Here is a 17,036-nt window from a genome sequence, read left to right on the forward strand (position 1 = left end):
CCCGTGTATTCCAGCAGTGCAGGATTTACCCCATCCACCCCCTCCGGGGATGAGATCAGGATCTGGCCCCGGGTTGTGATGGGTTTGTAACTTGGCTGATACAACTCGGCTGATTTAATTCATTTTTCGGGCTAAAAAACTCCACCTACAAGTTCCCAGCCTGGGAGGCATTAAAAGCAAATTAATCCAAATATTAGAGGCTGGGTTTAAAGGGAAATCATCAGGGAAGACAGACTTTTTTTTTCTTTTTTCTTTCTTTTATTTTTAGGGAAGAGCCTGGGGGAGAAGTTTTCTGTTTTGGGGTTATTTATTTATTTTATTTAAACCATGGTGCTGCTGGGTCTCCTCGAGGCCTGGCACTGCCCACTGCTCTGCTTCACATCCAGAGCAGCCAGAAAAGTGCTGGGAGAAGGAAAGAGGTGGCAAAAATTTGGATGGTAGCCGAGATTCCCATGGGGATTTAGGGCCTTGATGGAGAATTTGGGTGCTGCTGGTCACTGGGGGGGTTTGGGTGGTTTTTCCACAAAATGGGAAGGGAGAGGCCTTTGGGATGTGGTGGGGATCCAGAGGAGCCTGCAACAGGTGCTGGGTGCAAGGAATGAGAGGAATTCACCCAGGAATCCATTCAGGAATCCATTCAGGAATCCGTCTCTGAATCCATCTGGGAATCCATCCAGGAATCAATCTGGGAATCCACTCAGGAATCCATCTAGGAATCTCTTCAGGAATCCACCCAAGAATCCCTCCTGCACCCAGGACAAAGCTCCTGGCTGGATCCCAGCTGGGAAAGGGGATTTGGCCCCTGCATCCACGGCCAGAGCCATGGAAAAAAGGGAATAAATCCCAATCCAGCCGTGATCTGATGAGGATGAGGAGGACAAAGGCTCAGCACGGCCCTGCAGGGACTCCCAGTGGGATCCAGAATCTCCCTCAGAACTTTCCTGTGAGCTCCTGACAGGAGCCAAACCAGCCTGTCCCTGCTGTCACCCCAAATCCAGCCTGTCCCCAGTGCCACCCCTGTGCTCTGGGCTTGTCTCCTTCCCCTCCCTGCTCCGTGTGCAGTGTGGGGACACCTCTGTCACCACCCCGGGGGTGGCCAAGCCACCAGGAGGAGCAGGCGCCCTGTGGCTGAAGGGGGTGGAGCAGGAGGGAAGCAGAGGCACACACAGAGGGTCCCGAAATATTCTGCGAAGGAATTTGTCCCATCTGCAGCGTGTGGGGACAGCTCGGTGCTGGCTTGGAGGTGACACTTCTGCTCCTGCCAGGATTTTCCCTTTTTCCTCCATGTGCTTCTCCTTAAATGTGGCCTGGAAGGAGCTCTGGGGCTGTTCATGGTTCTGTTCAGGAATCACCACACAAGAATCACATTTCCCACACGAATTTTGGCTGCTCCCTCCCGCAGCCACTGCCCCGGGTGGAAAATCTGCTTTTTCCCCCATTTCAACCCAAACCCAGGAGCCTGAGGAGGCTTCAAATTCCCAGCATAGCCGAGCTGCCCTGCTCACACGGCTTTCCTGAGGCAGGAAGGCTGATTTCCTTCCAGGAGCCAGAATCCAGATGGTCAGAGATTCCTTCCAAGCTCCCAGAACCTGTTGGAAAAGGCCATTATGTCTCAATAGCAGTTTTGCATTGGAAGTGGTGCCTGCCAGCTGCTCCAACACCTCTTTTCCAAGCTGTTCCATGCTCATGGAGAACCAGTCTGGTCAGGGCTGGCAGATTTTGGTGGAGGAATAAAATCCCTGGGTTTATTCCCATTTTTTTTGTGTCAGACCAATATGGAGCGGTTCAATGGAAGAGGCCTGAGTTTGGTTTTTGAGACTCGTTTGTCCTTGTCATGAGAATCACCAGCCCTGAAATATTTTATTTTCAGTAGGAATATTTTATTTTATTTTTAGTAAGAATAACCCTTCCCAAGGAGGAATTGAGGAGGAATTCCAAGCCCAGGGCATTTTCCTCTTCCCAAAGCAAAGCCTGGGGCCAGGTTGTGCTCCAAAGGATGCGGAGATGGAATTAAATCCAACATGGGCAACTCTGATTTCACTCAAGTGACTCCAAACAACATCCCTTGCTCCAAAACAACCCCTGGATCAGCTCAGCTGAGTGGGAAAATCCATCCTGGTCATCTGAGGGAGGGATTTTGCTGAAAAATGTTATGGAAATTAATTGCCAGGCTTGGCCTCCACATCCAGGCCCAGCTCAGGCCTATGCAGCACCTCAGGGCCTGGAGGCCTTGGGGTGTGGAATTATGGAGGTTCAGGCCCTCAAGGGGGTAAAAAACCCTTGGGAGCGCTAATGAGGGGTTAATGATGGGCTAATTAGGGGCTGTGGCCGTTCCACTGGTTTAACTGGAAGAGGAATGGCCAAACTGGGCCTAGGGAGGGGATTATTGCAGGCGCCCCCTCCCAGCCCTGCTGGGCCCGAGGCCACCGCGTGTGGCAGCAGGGCCAGAGCTTTTCCTGCTTTGGGAAGGATTCCATGAGGGATTTTATCCGGGTTTCTTTAAAAAAAGGGGTGAGGGTGGGATTTGGGACAGGGGGGTTGGTCATGCTGGACCCTGGTGGCTCTCAGGGTGATGGTGGCCCATGAGGGGACAGGGTGGGTCAGATCAGAGGATCAACCCCAAAACCTCTAAAACCCCACAAAAAACCCCAATTTTGCCACAGGTCACAACGTTCCTTCTGCCTCCCCCACACCCAGAGTGGGGAGAGGGTTGGGCATGAGGGTACCCTCCCTTTTTGGGGTGCCCACATTACCCGGGGGGTCCCCACATTATTTTGGGTCGCACCCCCTGCTTTGCTTGTGGTGTCCTCTCAGTTTGGGGTACAAATATTCTCTTGTCTTAGGATCCCCAAACTTTCTGGGGGTGCATCCTCCCCACTCTTCCCAGGGGATCCCCACATTGCCTGGGGGTGCAAGTACAGGGCTGCTGGGGGGGGTCCCCAAATTGGCCAGGGGTGTCCTCACTCTTTCTGGGGGTGCACCATTGTCCTGTCCAGTGCGTCTCTATATTGCCTGGGGTTCCCCATATTGCCCGGGGGTGTCCCCACATTACCCAGGGTTGTCCCCACCCTTTCCAGCCGCGCACCCCCCACTCTGCCCATGGGCTCCTGCCCCATTTTGGGGTCCCCCCACCCCGCTGTCCCCCCTGGCCGTGCCCTTCACCCCGTTCCTCTCCCCGTCCCCCTTAAGCAGCCGTCGGGGCGTGCAGCCACCTTAAGGGAGCCCCTCCCCCGGCGGGCTGGGACGAGCCCTCCCCCTCCCTGCCCGCCGTCCCCTCCCTCGCCGGCCCGGCCCCGCACGGCCCCGCACGGCACGGGGGTTGCCATGACAAGCGTTTTCTCCCGTTAGCTCCGGGACCGCTCCCCCTCCATCCCATGGCCAGTCGCGGGGGCTCCGCCGCCAGCCGGGCGCCGTGGGACCGGAGCCGGTGAGTGCGCGCTGCGGGGGGACCCAGCCAGCGGGGTACGAGGGTCCCCAGGGAGGTTTGGAGGTGTTGGGGACACTGCGGGGACACTGGGAGTGGCGTGGGGGGCGTTCTTTGTCGGAGCGGGGGGCGCGGGTGGGTGGGAGCATCGCTGTCCCCGCTGTGCCGGGCGGGTGGGGCGCGGGCAGCGGGGATTTCACCGCCTCGCTCCGTCCCGGTGCATCAGGTGGGATAGGGGAGACTCGGTTTGGGGTCCTACTTCATGCGGGGGCTCGGTGTGGGACCCCCCCGACCCCAACCCCAGTGTGGGAGTGGTGGGGTGATGGGGTGAGCGCGGTCCGGCCGTTCTGGGGCGTGGGCGGCTGCCGGGCGTGCAGCCCCCAAACACCTTGTGGGGGGCAAGCCCGGCAGCCCCCCGGTGTTTGGGGCGGGGGAGGACGCTCCGGTCGGATCCTACAACTTGTTGCCCGCCCTTGAGGCGGCTGGTGGGGGGCGCGGGGGTTCCCGGTCGCGCGTGTTGCTGGATTTTTTGGGAGGCAGCGAGTTGTGGCATTGCGGGGAGGAGGAGGATGAGGATGATGGAGGAAGGAAGAGGCGGGGGAAGGGGAGGGGGGCTTGCGGCAGCCCAAGGACAGAGCGGGGAAGGTGCTGCGTGGGTGGGTTTGGGGTGGTTTTTCCCCACCTGTGGGGTAGAAAAGGGGAAAAACCTTTCCCCACCCTGCCAGGAGTGGGGTGACTCGGGTGGGGTGCGGTGGGGAGGGTGGGATGCGGTGGGGAGGTGCGTGGGGGTTGCCCACGCCACGGCTGGGCACGTCCCCCTCCTGCCTGCACCAATCCAGCTGGGCAGAGCCACGGCAGAGAAAACAGGAGTGGGGAGGCGGAAAATAAATTAAAAAATAAATCAGGAAATCTATTGGAAGCCCGGCCAGGCTCTGGCCTCGTCCGCCTCCTCCTGCCTGTGCCCTCAGCGCTCTCCCTGCATCCCAGCCCCGGCTCCGGAGCCTCTCAGCATCCCCGGCCTGGCTCGGTGGGTCCGTGCCCCCCGTGGGCTGCCCGGCGGCGGGGGCGGGGGGGCTGTGCGGAGCTGGGTGGTCCCTCCCTGCTTCGCCAGAGGCGAGTGGAGATGTTGGGAGGGGAGGAGGGACAATAGGTTATTGTGCTCTTATCTCTGGAGACCTGAGCTTGGGTGGGGGTTTGCATTGCGAAGCCCAAACCAGTGCAGCCAGTTTCTGCCCGTGGCCGTGGACCGGCAGCCCTGGACGTGGGTGGACGGGCAGGAGCAGAGGGCAGCGAGCTGGGGTGGAGGTGAGTGCTCGGAGCTCGCCAAGGGCACCCAGAGCCGTCCTGGGGCCGGGGGGACCCCGAGCTGAGCCCCCCACCCCAAACCCCCGGGGCTGCGTGGGCAAGGCAGGGGCTGCACTGCGCCCCGCCTGCCTCCAGACACTGCCCTCAATCTTTCGCTTCTCTGAGCACTGAAACGCACCTAAATTATTAAATCATGAGCGAGAGAGGCTGACGCCCCCGCGCTCCGCCAGCCCCACCCCGCCGCGCCCCGGGGATCCCTGCCCGGCCCTGGGCTTCCCTCCCCGGCTGCCCCCTCGGGTGACCCCCCCAGAACCCTCCCCACGGCTCTGGGGGGCTGCAGGTGCCCCTCGCATCTGAGGGGTGCAGGACATTCCTCAGTGATGGGCGCTGGGTGGGCTTGGAGGCCAAATTTCACCCTGGGGCTGGGCTGGATGCCCTCGGGTGCGGGGATGGCCGTGGCTCGGGGAAGGTGCCGGTGCCGGGATGGGGCAGGTGGAGCCGGGAAGCGCCCAGGGCAGGAGGCGGCAGCGCTTCCCCATTCCTGATTCCTGCCCTGGCACCGCGCATTCCCCGCGGGCTCCGGCCCCGTCCCGCCCTGGCCGCCGGCGGGGCCGCGGCTGCCGCTCCCCGTCCGAGCCCCGGCTCCTTCCCCGCTTCCTTCCCGCCTGGAAAAGCGCTGGGAAGTGCTGCGAGCGCTGCAGGTAGAGAGGAGGTTTGAGAGGGCGCAGGCTGTTGTTGGGTGTTGGTTTCTTTTTTTTATTTTTTTTTATTTCTCCTTTTTTTTTTTTTTTTTTTTTTTTTTTTCCGCTGGCGATGATGACGGAGGGAATTCCCTGCGCTGCCGGCTCGCCGCTCGCGTGCCGTGGGTCCGCATCTCTTTCCCGGGGGAATCTGTCGCTGTCACCCGAGCCTTGCGGGAGCCTCCGGAGCCGCCGTGCCCGAGCCCCCGGGCACAGGCCGGGCAGGGCGGGGGCAGCCCAAGGGTGGCACAGGTCCTTGGGCAGGATGAGTAAGAGCAGGGAGGGACGGCTGCTCCTCTCCACTATTGTTTAGCAGTCGAAAGCGCCGGGGTGGAGCTGAGCCTGGAGTTTCCCCTTGTCCCCAAGCCCTGGGAGTCCGGCCCGCTCCTTCCCCGCCCGCCCCTCGCCGGGGCCGCGGCTTCTCCGCGCGTTCCCCGCTCCTCTCTCGGGTTATGTCGTTTGGGGTTTTTTTCCTCCCATTTTCCTGTTTCTCCTCCCTGCTAGGCCACGAGCGGAGTTTTCCCGCAGCGGCCACACGCGCGGGTTGGAGCCTGCGGGGATTTGGGCACCCAAATCCCTGCGGTGGTGGGGAGGACTCGCAGCCTCCGCCCGTTTGCTGCTGCTGCTCCCCGTGCGGGGCCCGGCCGAGCGCTGGCAGCTCCGGCTTCCTCCTCGCCCACGGCTCCTCCCCGCCGGGCACGGCTGCGCCCTGCTGGGAAAGGAGCCGGCGGAAAACCTGCGGGGAGAGCCCGGGGATCCCGCTGGGCGCCGGGAGAGGCTGGGCAGGGACAGCGAGCCCGGCTGGGAGGCGCGGGGTGAGCGTGGAAATGGGTGCGGGTCCTTTGGGAGGTGACCGATGGTCAGTGTGGCCGTGGCAATGGGATACAGGTCTTGGATGGGAAGTGACCCATGCTCCATATGACCATGGCAATAGGAGGTGACCAGTGCTTGGTGTGACCATGGCAATGGGATGCAGATCCTTAGATGGGAAGTGACCCATGCTCCATATGACCATGGCACTGGGAGGTGACCAGTGCTCGGTGTGACCATGGCAGTGGAAGTGACCAGAGTGACCAGTTCTCAGTGTGACCATGGTGATGGTTGCAGGCCCTTCGATGGGAAGTGGCCACAAGTGGTGCCACTTCCCTGGTGTCCCCCATGTCCTGTGGCCTGCTGAGACCTCCCAGATTCAGGGATGCTGCAGCATTCCCAGTTAGGAATGGCTGTTCTCACACACTGGAGTGGATCTGGTGTGCAGAGCTGGGAATTTGAACCCATCCCTGTCCCCCTCGTGTTGTGCTGGGTGGGAACAGGGATCCTATGAGTGGTGATGGGGCTGGAGATGCTCCTGGCAAAGGTGGCAGGGCTGTCCCCAACCTGCGTCCTCTCCACATTGGTGCAGGCAAAGGTGACCAGCTGGGGGACAGGGACAGGCAGGTGACAGGATCCTGCACAGCCCAGTGTTTTTCCAGTGGAAGCCACTGTTTCTCCCAGTGACACTGGGACAGGGAGTGTGTTTTGGGGTGCAGGGCCAGCCTTGGGATCCCTGGGAGCAGTGGGGTGACAGCCACAATTCCTGTCACCTTCTACCGGCGCCGAGGCCGGGCTAATGAACCCTGTGACTTTGATGTTTTAATTAGTTGCTTTTGGCTTTAATGCACGGGGATAATAGAGTTTCTATGGACTTATAAACCCTGCCCCTCTGTTGGATCATTAGGAAAAGTGAAAAACCACACGAGGGAAGCCTGGGTAGGGACAGGAGGGAAGCTGGAGCCCTGTGGAGTGCATGACACCCGCTGGGGTGTCACCCACCCAGCTGGTGACTCTTTTAAACCGCTAATTAAGCACCTTAAATCCTGGGAGAGCTCTCTGTGAGTAAGAGCTGAGTTCAGAGTCCTCCTGCGTTTGTGAGCTTCTGGGAGGGGTCTCAGATTTGAACGTGGGAAGCTGATGCACAACAAGGCCCCTGGAATCAGGGACTGGGGTTGTGGGGTTCCCTGTTGGGGCTGGGGGGTGACCAGGCCACTGTGGCCCAGGCTGGTGGCAAGGGACATGGGGACCTTCATGAGGTGCTCCTGGCAGCTCCCTGGGATTTCTGGATCATGGCAACAAGTCCTACATGGGGACCTAAATATGGACCAGGAGGGTGCAGGCTGGGGAGGGGACACACAGCTGTGACACCAGCAGCCCTCTGCTCAAATCCTGCAGCTTCAGAGCAAATGGGATCGATCATCCATTGTGGGATTGATCATCATGGGATCAATCATCCATTGTGGGATCGATCATCCATTGCCCAGTGCCAATGGGAGAGCTCCTGGCCTTGGGAATCCCTCCCTTCCCTGCAGCACAGGGGCTGTGGCAGCCCCCGGGCCACACCAATGCCACACTGCAGGGACTGGGCCACACCAGTGCCACACCAGTGCCACAGTGTGGGTATTGGGCCACACCAGTGCCACACTGCAAGGACCAGGCCACACCGGTGTCACTGAGCAGGGACTGGGGCACACCAGTGCTACAGTGCAGGGACTGGGCCACACCAGGGCCGCACTGCAAGGACCAGGCCACACCAGTGCCACACCAGTGCCACACTGCAGGGACTAGGCCACACTAGTGCCACACTGCAAGAACCAGGCTACACCAGTGAGTGCCACAGTGTGGGTATTGGGCCACACCAGTGCTACAGTGCAGGGATTGGGCCACACTAGTGCCACACTGCAGGGACCAGGCCACACCAGGGCCACATTGCAAGGACCAGGGCACATCTGTGCCACACCAGTGCCACACTGCAGGGACTGGGCCACACCTGTGCCACACCAGTGCCACATTGGAGGGACTGGGCCACACCAGTGCCACACCAGTGCCACACTGCAAGGACCAGGCCTGTCCCCTGCCACCCCCGCCCACTGCAGCCACCCGAGGCCAGGCCCTGGCGTGTCCCCAACGGGGGAAACTCCTGGCCAGGCCAGCAGCAGCCAAGGGGAAGCTTCGGCCAAGTGTCGGCGTTTTGTGCTGACGGGGAAACTTTTCCTTCGACGCTTCCACGGCAGGGATGAGTCGGCAGCTGGGCTGAGCCGAGCGGGGCGCCGGGGGCGAGGAGCAGCCCCGATTTTGCCATTCCGGGCCGTATCCCCGCGTTTCGCCGCCGCCGAGGCCGCCGTGGGCTGCGGGAAGGAGCAGCGAGCCGTGCCTGGGCAGAGCGCGGCGCGTAGGAGTCCCCACCCGGAAGAGTTTGTCCGGCGGGGCCGGGGAGGGAGGAATCCGATCCCTCCTTTTCCCAGGCTGGGATCCCAGCGCGCTTGGCTCTCCGTGGCCTTGGCCGGCTCCCCGCTGCCGAACCCCCCTCAGCGTGGCTCTGGCACCCCGCTCATCCCCCCGGGCCGGGAAGGGTCCCGCGAGCAGCGATTCCCGACATCTCCTCTTTGTCTGCGGCTCGGAAAGGTCAGCCCTGCCTCGCTCCGTTAAGGAGCTGTAAATAATCCCGCTCCTTGTGCCGCGGGGCCGGCTCCAGGGCTGAGCCCAGCATCCTCCTCCTCCTGCCCGGGCCCAGGAGCCGTGCCAGGGGAGGTGATGCCAGCCCGGGGGGGACGCAGCGCTGCAGGGCCGGGGGGCAGCGGGGTGCGGGCGGCCCGGGGGGGGACAGCGGCATGTCCCATGCCAAGGGCAAGACTCGGGATGGCTGCTCCCGGCTCCTGCCTTCTCCAGGCTAAAAATAAGCCGCTGGCCCTCACCGTGCTGCCTCTGCTCGGTCTGGGGGGGCTGGCGGTGGGCAGGGGGTGACTCCGGGCTCCGGGGGCACCGAGGGGCAGCGCAGCCCTGAGGGGCGGTGGCAGGGCCTGCGTGGGGCTGGAAGTGACCTTTGCTCTTTGAGCATCGGGGTCGCTGATCGGATTTTCAGGTCCGGGCTCGGATTTCGGGCAGAAGGTATCTGATTTTCGGCGCCGTTTCTCGAGATGCTAATTAAGGACCCTGCTGCAGCAGCTGGAGCTTTACTGTCCCTTCGCCACCCCTCGCTCGGCCGGGAGGTGCCCGTGGCCCCTGGAATGCCCCGTGGCCCCTGGAATGCCCTCGGCTCTTCGCTTCTCGCCTTTTGTTCCTGCTTGGGAATGCTGATGCCTCGCCTCTCAGGGGCTCCAGCTTTTCCAGAGGCTTAGTGGCGTGGCTCTCACGGCATTCCAGCTCCTCGCCTCCCTCCCCACCTTCTCACCAGCTTCTTAAAAATAACCCGTGTTGCTGGAGCGCTGCTGGGGGCACAGCCCAGGATGCGGTGGCAAAGCTGCTTTCCCACTCCTGCCATTCCACAGGCAGCACAGGGACACTGGGACGAGCCAGGCTCAGTCCTCCAGCACTGTCCCTTCTTATCCTTGCTCTGTCAAAGCCTCCTGATTTTGGGGTGATCCCCGGGGATATGGGATGGCTCTGAGCGGGTTCTGCCGGCTGTGGGATTCTCATGGCACCTGCAGAGCTGAGCCCGGCTGTGTCCCAGCCCTGGCATGACGGATCGCTGCAGCTGGCAGCTGAGAGCTTCCTGGAGATTCCCTCTCCAGAGGGGCTTCCTGACGGAGCCGGGCACGTGGCTGTGCCAGCAGCAGGGATCTGGCATGGCCTCGGTGATGGGGACACGCCTGGGGCTGACCCGGGCTGGGAGGGAGCTCGTGCTCTGGCGTGAACCTGAGTTAAACATTATTCCTGCCTCTGGAGCAGGGAGGGATTAGTGCAAGGAGGGAGAGCTCGGTGCAAGGAGGGGGAGAGCAGGGAAATGAGGGCAGGCTGGATTTGTGGCCGTGCTGGCAGCTGGGAATGCCAGGCTGGCACTGGAGGAGCCTTGGGATGGCCGGAGCGAGGCTGGAAGGGGTCACAGTGTGGGTGACAGCCTCTGGAGCAGCAGGAATGACAACCAGGATTCAAGGCCTGGCTGCCTTCTCCCAGGGCTGAATCAGCTGCAGGGAGCCGGGATCAGAGGCTTGACTGGGCTGGGAGAAGCTGGGAAGCGTGGCTGGGATCTTTCCTGGGTGTCCCTCGCTGCAGACGTGGCTCTGAGTCACCACATCCTGCCTGGGAAAGTTTTGGGTGCCCACACTTTCATCAAGGCAGGGCTCTGGGATGGGCATCAGAGGGTCCTGCTGGATTCCCTGAGGGAGCCAGGCCATCTCCAGGGACAAATCTATGGGGCTGGGGGCCACAAACCCCCATGTGCAGGCTGGAGCTGGGAGAGAGTGAAACTCCACATCCTGCATTTTCCAGTGTGACTGGTGCTGGCTATTTTTAGTTGTCCAAATTAAGCTCGCCTTAAATGCTGTCTTTTGAGGTTTCTTTGAGGGAGGAGGCCTGGAGTGGTGTTATTTCCCAAGTGACTGATTGCTCTCCAATCTGACCCCAACTGGACTGGGCAAAAAAACGAAAGGAAGGAGCAAAGCTGTGGCTGGGAAGTGTCTCCTCTCCGCAGAGCTGTGCCTGAGGGTGTTTCCTGAGTCAGCAGGAGATTTCCTGGGGGAAGGAGAAAGTAAACAGCATCCTCAGGGGGATATCCAGCTGGAAAACTTCATCCTGCTGCCTGCTCTGGCATCCCTGGGGTGTGCTGTGCTCCTGGGAGCCGGCCTGGCTGTTCCATGGGGTGTTAAATCCACAGGTTTCTCACCTCGGGGACATTTTGGATTTATTGGAGTGTGCTGGGTGCTGGCTGGAGCTCGTAGGGGAGGTGAAAAAGTCTGGAACCATGGGTAGGGTGCTGAGATGCTGCTCCCTGTTTGGGGGAAGCTCATCTAGAGGGGGCTGTCCTGGTGTCCATGGATTCTCCAGAGTGGCTACAGCCCATCCCATGGGCCCAAAACCCATCCATGCCGTGCTCCAGCTCCGTATCCATAACTGGATTCTGTTGTGCCAGCTCCTGACCTTTCATCCCTTGGACCTGGGAGGGTCTGGAACCTGGCTGGGATCTGTCCCCTCTGGGGTGATCCTTTAGGAATAGGGTCATTGGGAAGGCATCCAGGCAAAGCCAGCAGGGAGCAGAGCATCCCTTGTGCCTTTCATCCCTTCCCTTCCCTGCTTCCCTTCTTGGCACCGTTTTCCCACCTCTCCCATCCCTGGATGTGCTCAGTGCCTGTCTCACCTCACCGGGCACCTGCTGGAGCATCTCCCACCCAGAGCTGGCTGCAGGAATGGCCTTTCCTCGCCCTGCTTCCCCTCCCTCAGCATCATCATCATCAGCACCAGCAGAGCAGCAGCAGCAGCAGCAGCAGAGCCGGGCGTTTCCGTGCAGGTCAGCAGCCAGGGGATCCTCCTGCTCCTGCAGTCGGACGTGAAGTGCATGGAATCCCGGGCAGCTGCTGCAGATGGAGTTTCTGCAGCGCCAGGGGGACGCGGCCCTGCGGCCCCAGGGGCTGCAGTGAGGAGCTGGAAGTGTTTCCTGGCGTTCCCTGGCGCTTCCAGGCTCGGGACTGTCCCTTTTTCCTCTGGGAAGGACAATGAGGGAGCCTCCCTTCCTCCCCGCACTCCCCCGGACGCAGCTGCCTGCACGGCCCGGCCTTGTTGTGCCTCAGTCCCTGGGACCTGACTGGGATCTGTCCCCTCTCGGGGTGATCCTTTGGGAACAGGGGTGCTGGGAAGGGATCCAGGAAAAGCCAGCAGGGAGCAGAGGGATTTTCCCAAATCTCAGCCTCCTCACCCAGGATCTGCCTCCCCTCCAGTGTGGGAGCAGCCAGGGTGGTGCTGGGGGACCCCAAACAATTCTGAGGGATCCCAAACAATGCTGGGGGACCCCAGACAGTTCTGGGGGAACCCAAACAGTTCTGGGGGATCATCCAGGAAAAGCCAGCAGGGAGCAGAGGGATTTTCCCAAATCTCAGCCTCCTCACCCAGGATCTGCCTCCTCTCGAGTGTGGGAGCAGCCAGGGTGGTGCTGGGGGACCCCAAACAATTCTGAGGGATCCCAAACAGTGCGGGAGGATCCCAGATTGTTTTGAGGGAACCCAAACAGTGCTGGGGGACCCCAAACAGTTCTTGGGACCCCAAATAGTTCTGGGGGATCCCAAACAGTTCTTGGGACCCCAAATAGTTCTGGGGGAACCCAAACAGTGCTGGGGGACCCCAAAGAGTTCTGCGGGCTCCCAAATAATTTTGAGGGAATCCAAACAGTGCTGGGGGATCCCAAACAATGCTAGGGAGCCCCAGACAGTTCTGGGTGACTCCAAGCAGTTCTGGGGGACCCCAAATAGTTTTGAGGAAACCCAAACAGTGCTGGGGGACCCCAAACAGTGCTGGACAGCCCCAATCCGAGCTCCCACCCTACATTCCTGCTCTCCTCATTATTCCAGGAGCAAACCCCCCTGCCCAGCCCTGCCTGGGCTCTGTGGGAGGTGATGGAGAGGGTGAGGAAGGGCCCTGGTAGTGCAGGGAAAATGCTGGGGAAGGGAAGAGTAAACAAAGCCTTGGGGATGGAGGGGATTCCAGCAGGCAGAGCAATCCCAGGCGGGACAGCTGGGCTGGAGGGGAATCCTGCCCGTGGGTTTGGCATTTTTCCATTGGGATGGGGAGCAGAAATCACAGCCAGAGCCACGGGTGTGTGTGTCTGTGCTGGGTGCCCGTGTCCAGGGAGATCCCTCACTGTGTTCCCACAGATCCCTTGCTGTGTTCTCAGGATCCCTCACTGTGTTCCCACAAATCCGTTGTTGTATTCTCATGAATCCCTCACTGTATTCCTGAGATCCCTCGCTGTACTCCTGCGGATCCCTTGCTGTATTCCTGGGATCCCTGTGTTCCCACAGATCCCTTGCTATGTTCCTAGGATTCCTCACTGTATTCTCAAGGTCCCCAGTTGTATTCCTGTAGATCCCTTGATGTATTCCCAGGATCCCTCACTGTATTCCTGGGATCCCTTGCTGTATCCTGCAGATCCCTCACTCTATTCCTGGGATCTCTCACTACATCCCACAGATCCCTCACTGTATTCCTGGGATTCTTCTCTGTGTCCCTGTGGATCCCTTGCTGTATTCCTGGGATCCCTCACTATATTCCCATGGATCCCTCGCTGTATCCCATTGATCCCTTACTGTGTTCCTGGGATCCCTCTCTGTATCCCATGGATGCCTCACTGTATTCCTGCAGATCCCTTGTTGTATTCCCATGGATCTCTTGCTGTATTTCTGGGATCCCTGGCTGTATCCCACAGATCCCTCACTCCATTTCTGGGATCCCTGGCTGTATCCCACAGATCCCTCGCTCCATTCCTGGGATCCCTCACCGTATTCCACAGATCTCTCACTCTATTCCCATGGATCCCTCACTCTATTCCCATGGATCCCTCGCTGTATCCCACAGATCCCTCACTCCATTTCTGGGATCCCTTGCTGTATCCCACAGATCCCTCACTCTATTCCTCGGATCCCTCTCTGTATTCCACAGATCTCTCACTCTGTTCCTGGGATCCCTCTCTGTATTCCATGGATCCCTCACTCTGCTCCCAGGATCCCTCGCTATATTCCCATGGATCCCTCGCTCTGTTCCCTGGATCCGTCTCTCCCCTGGCTCGGTGGCTGCTGGGTGCCAGCTCGGTGCCAGCTCAGTGCCCCTAACACCGGGATTTCCCCGCTAATCTGGGCCCTATCGCTGCTAAAGCCACAATTATCCCGGGATTAGCGCTGCTGCTTAGAGCCCCACCTGGGGCAGGGCCGGGCCATGCCAGAGCCTCCCACAGCCCCAGCTCCGCCAGGACACGGGGACAGTGGCCACTGTCACCTCGGGTGACCCCAGGGCCGCTTTGTTTGGAGGCTGGGCACAGGCTGTGGGGTTTTGGGGGGGTTATTTGGGGTCTGAGCCTCCCTGGCAGCACTGTGTCCTTGTCCCTGTTGTGTCTGAGGTTGAGCTGATCCAAGCAAGGCCAGGCTGGGCTTGGAGCACCGTGGGATAGTGGGACGTGTCCCTGCCCATGGAATGGGATGAGCTTTGAGGTTCTCTTTCACCCCAAACCATTCTGGGATTTCATCCCAGCATCATTGCAGGTGGGGTTTTTTGGGCAGCTGGGATTTATGGCCAAGCCTGGCTTGAGGGCCATGGAAGGCCCCAGTCCCTCCTTGCAGGGATCTGAGGGAAGGGATATCCCAGTTTGCCGGGGTTCAGGGATCTGAGGGAAGGGATATCCCAGTTTGCCGGGGTTCAGGGATCTGAGGGAAGGGATATCCCAGTTTGCCGGGGTTCAGGGATCTGAGGGAAGGGATATCCCAGTTTGCCGGGGTTCAGGGATCTGAGGGAAGGGATATCCCAGTTTGCCGGGGTTCAGGGATCTGAGGGAAGGGATATCCCAGTTTGCCGGGGTTCAGGGATCTGAGGGAAGGGATATCCCAGTTTGCCGGGGTTCAGGGATCTGAGGGAAGGGATATCCCAGTTTGCCGGGGTTCAGGGATCTGAGGGAAGGGATATCCCAGTTTGCTGGGGTTCAGGGATCTGAGGGAAGGGATATCCCAGTTTGCCGGGGTTCAGGGATCTGAGGGAAGGGATATCCCAGTTTGCCGGGGTTACTGGTGCAGCTGGGAGGTGCTGGCAGGAGGGAACGCGTGGGGTTGCATAAACAGGATGGCAGGTGAGGGCTGTGCCGGGCTGCAGGGCGGGGTGGGCAGGTGGGGCTGGGAATGAAGGGGTTGGGAATGACTGAAAGGGAATGCCAGGGTTGGGAAGGACTGACAGGGCTGGGAATGCCAGGGTTGGGAATGTTAGGGTTGGGAATGCCAGGGCTGGGAATGCCAGGGTTGGGAGTGACAGGGTTGGGAGTGACAGGGTTGGGAATGATGGGGTTGGGAACAGCAAGGATGGGAGTGTCAAGGCTGGGAATGATGGGGTTGGGAATGTCAGGGTGGGGAATGTCAGAGTTGGGAATGACTGACAGGGCTGGGAATGACTGACAGGGCTGGGAATGCTGGGGTTGAGAATGTGAAGGTTGGCAATGTCAGGGTTGGGAATGATGGGGTTGGGAATGCCAGGGCTGGGAATGTCAAGGTTGGCAATGGCAGGGTTGGCAATGTCAGGGTTGGGAATGACTGACGGGGCTGGGAATGACACCCCAAACTCCGCAGCTCCAGATCAGGGTGACTGCAGGGTGGCAGCAGGACAAAGTGCAATTTTAGGGAGCAAAGAGCCCCATCCAGCTGGAATCATCGCCCATGATGATGATGATGGTGGTGGTGGTGGTGCCTCTCCCCAGCACACATAATCAGCACTTAATTAAAGCCCGCTAACGGTTTTTAATTGCTCTGGCTCCCCCCAAACCGGGAGTGCGGTGCCTGCTCTGGATTAGGGCAGTGCCTGGCGCTGGTGGGCAGCACAGCTCGAACAAAGCTCCTCTCAAAAGCACATCCAGGGTTTTTCCAAGGCTTTTCCATCCCTCCGAGACAGTTCCTCCAAAACACCGGTGGGGTTCAGTCGGGGTGGGTGAGACCCTGTGGGTCACCCCTTTTGTTTGGGGGTGCCAGGGTGGGTGCCCAGCGTGGTGCCCCTTCCCTCCCACCCTGGATCCGTCACCCTCCAGCCCCTTCCCTTCCATATTTATTTTCCAGGCTGATTCCTGCTGTTTGCTCAAATCCTCAGGGGGCTGGAGAAGGAGGACCCAGGGAGGCTCCCGGGGGTTCTGTGCCCCCTCCCAGCCCATCCCAGCCCAGCCCAGAGGAGCTTTCCCTCCCCCTGCCCTGCCCCTCCCCATGCTCTCCTGGCCCATCTGGCTCTCCCCTCCTATTTCTCCATATTTTCCAAGCTCTGATTTGCCTCTCCCGCCTGTTTTTTTTTTTTTTTTTTCTTTCCTTTCCTTTTTTTTAAATTTTTCCGATCTCCACACCACCACCACAGAACTTTTTCTTATTTTTCTTTTCCCTTACTGACCGAGGGGGTCTCTATTTAGGATTTTGAGGATTTTGAGGATGGGGGTTCTTTCCTCGGGGATAAATACCTCCTTCCCCTGCTTGCCTGGCTCCCTTTAATTAGACTTCTTACTGCATGGAACAGTTCGCAGTTATATATGGAAAACAGCCCACACTTTCCCAGGAGCGGGGCATGTTGGGAAGGGAAACGGGAGCAGCCGGCGCGCTCTTCCCTGGGAGCCGCGTGTGTTTTTCCTATCGCTTTCCCCGACTTTATTTTTTTAACCCTTTGCAGCCGCGAAAAGCACTCACAGCCTTTTTTTTTTTTTTTTTTTTTTAATTTATTATTAATTTTATTTTTTTGTACCTTTCTCCTATCACTTGTTGCTGGTTTGTTCCTTAGGAAATCCCTGTTAGGATTGGGGGGTTTTTTTTAATGGGAAAATACGGATTTAAAGCTGGAGGAGAGTGGGGAGAGGGATCCGAGCTAGCTGGGCTGGCAGGAGTTACAGGGTGGCCGGCAGGGATGTGATCCAGAGCGGGAATTCTCGGAGCTGGGAGCAGGGACACCCATCCCGGCTCACGTGGTGGCGGTGGCAGGAGGGGCATTGCTGTCCCCAGCCCTTCCCCGTGTCCCCGGGGCTGCTGCCACCCTCGGGAGCCGAGTGCTGGAATTGTCAGGGTTCCCTTGCAGCACATCTGGAATTGCTGGGGATCCCCTGCTGGCAC

At 59.7% G+C, this 17,036-nt stretch overlaps 1 protein-coding gene across 7 annotated transcripts in view; it reads left to right on the top strand.

The window, feature by feature from the left end:
* The first annotated feature begins 3,304 nt into the window (after positions 1-3,304).
* The window catches only part of ATP2B4 (ATPase plasma membrane Ca2+ transporting 4), a 65,598-nt gene continuing 51,866 nt past the window's right edge, over positions 3,305-17,036 (top strand). For 5 of the 7 annotated variants that reach the window (XM_059487934.1, XM_059487927.1, XM_059487931.1 and 2 more), the window contains exon 1: positions 8,735-8,907. The gene's annotated coding sequence lies outside the window, so the exon portion shown is untranslated. Of the gene's footprint in view, positions 3,428-5,385; positions 5,431-8,734; positions 8,908-17,036 lie in introns of those variants that run through there. The other 2 variants (XM_059487928.1, XM_059487929.1) reach the window with 2 other exon arrangements.

The sequence above is a fragment of the Ammospiza nelsoni genome, chromosome 23 (genome assembly GCF_027579445.1).
Source record: "Ammospiza nelsoni isolate bAmmNel1 chromosome 23, bAmmNel1.pri, whole genome shotgun sequence".
Taxonomy (NCBI): Eukaryota; Metazoa; Chordata; class Aves; order Passeriformes; family Passerellidae; genus Ammospiza; species Ammospiza nelsoni.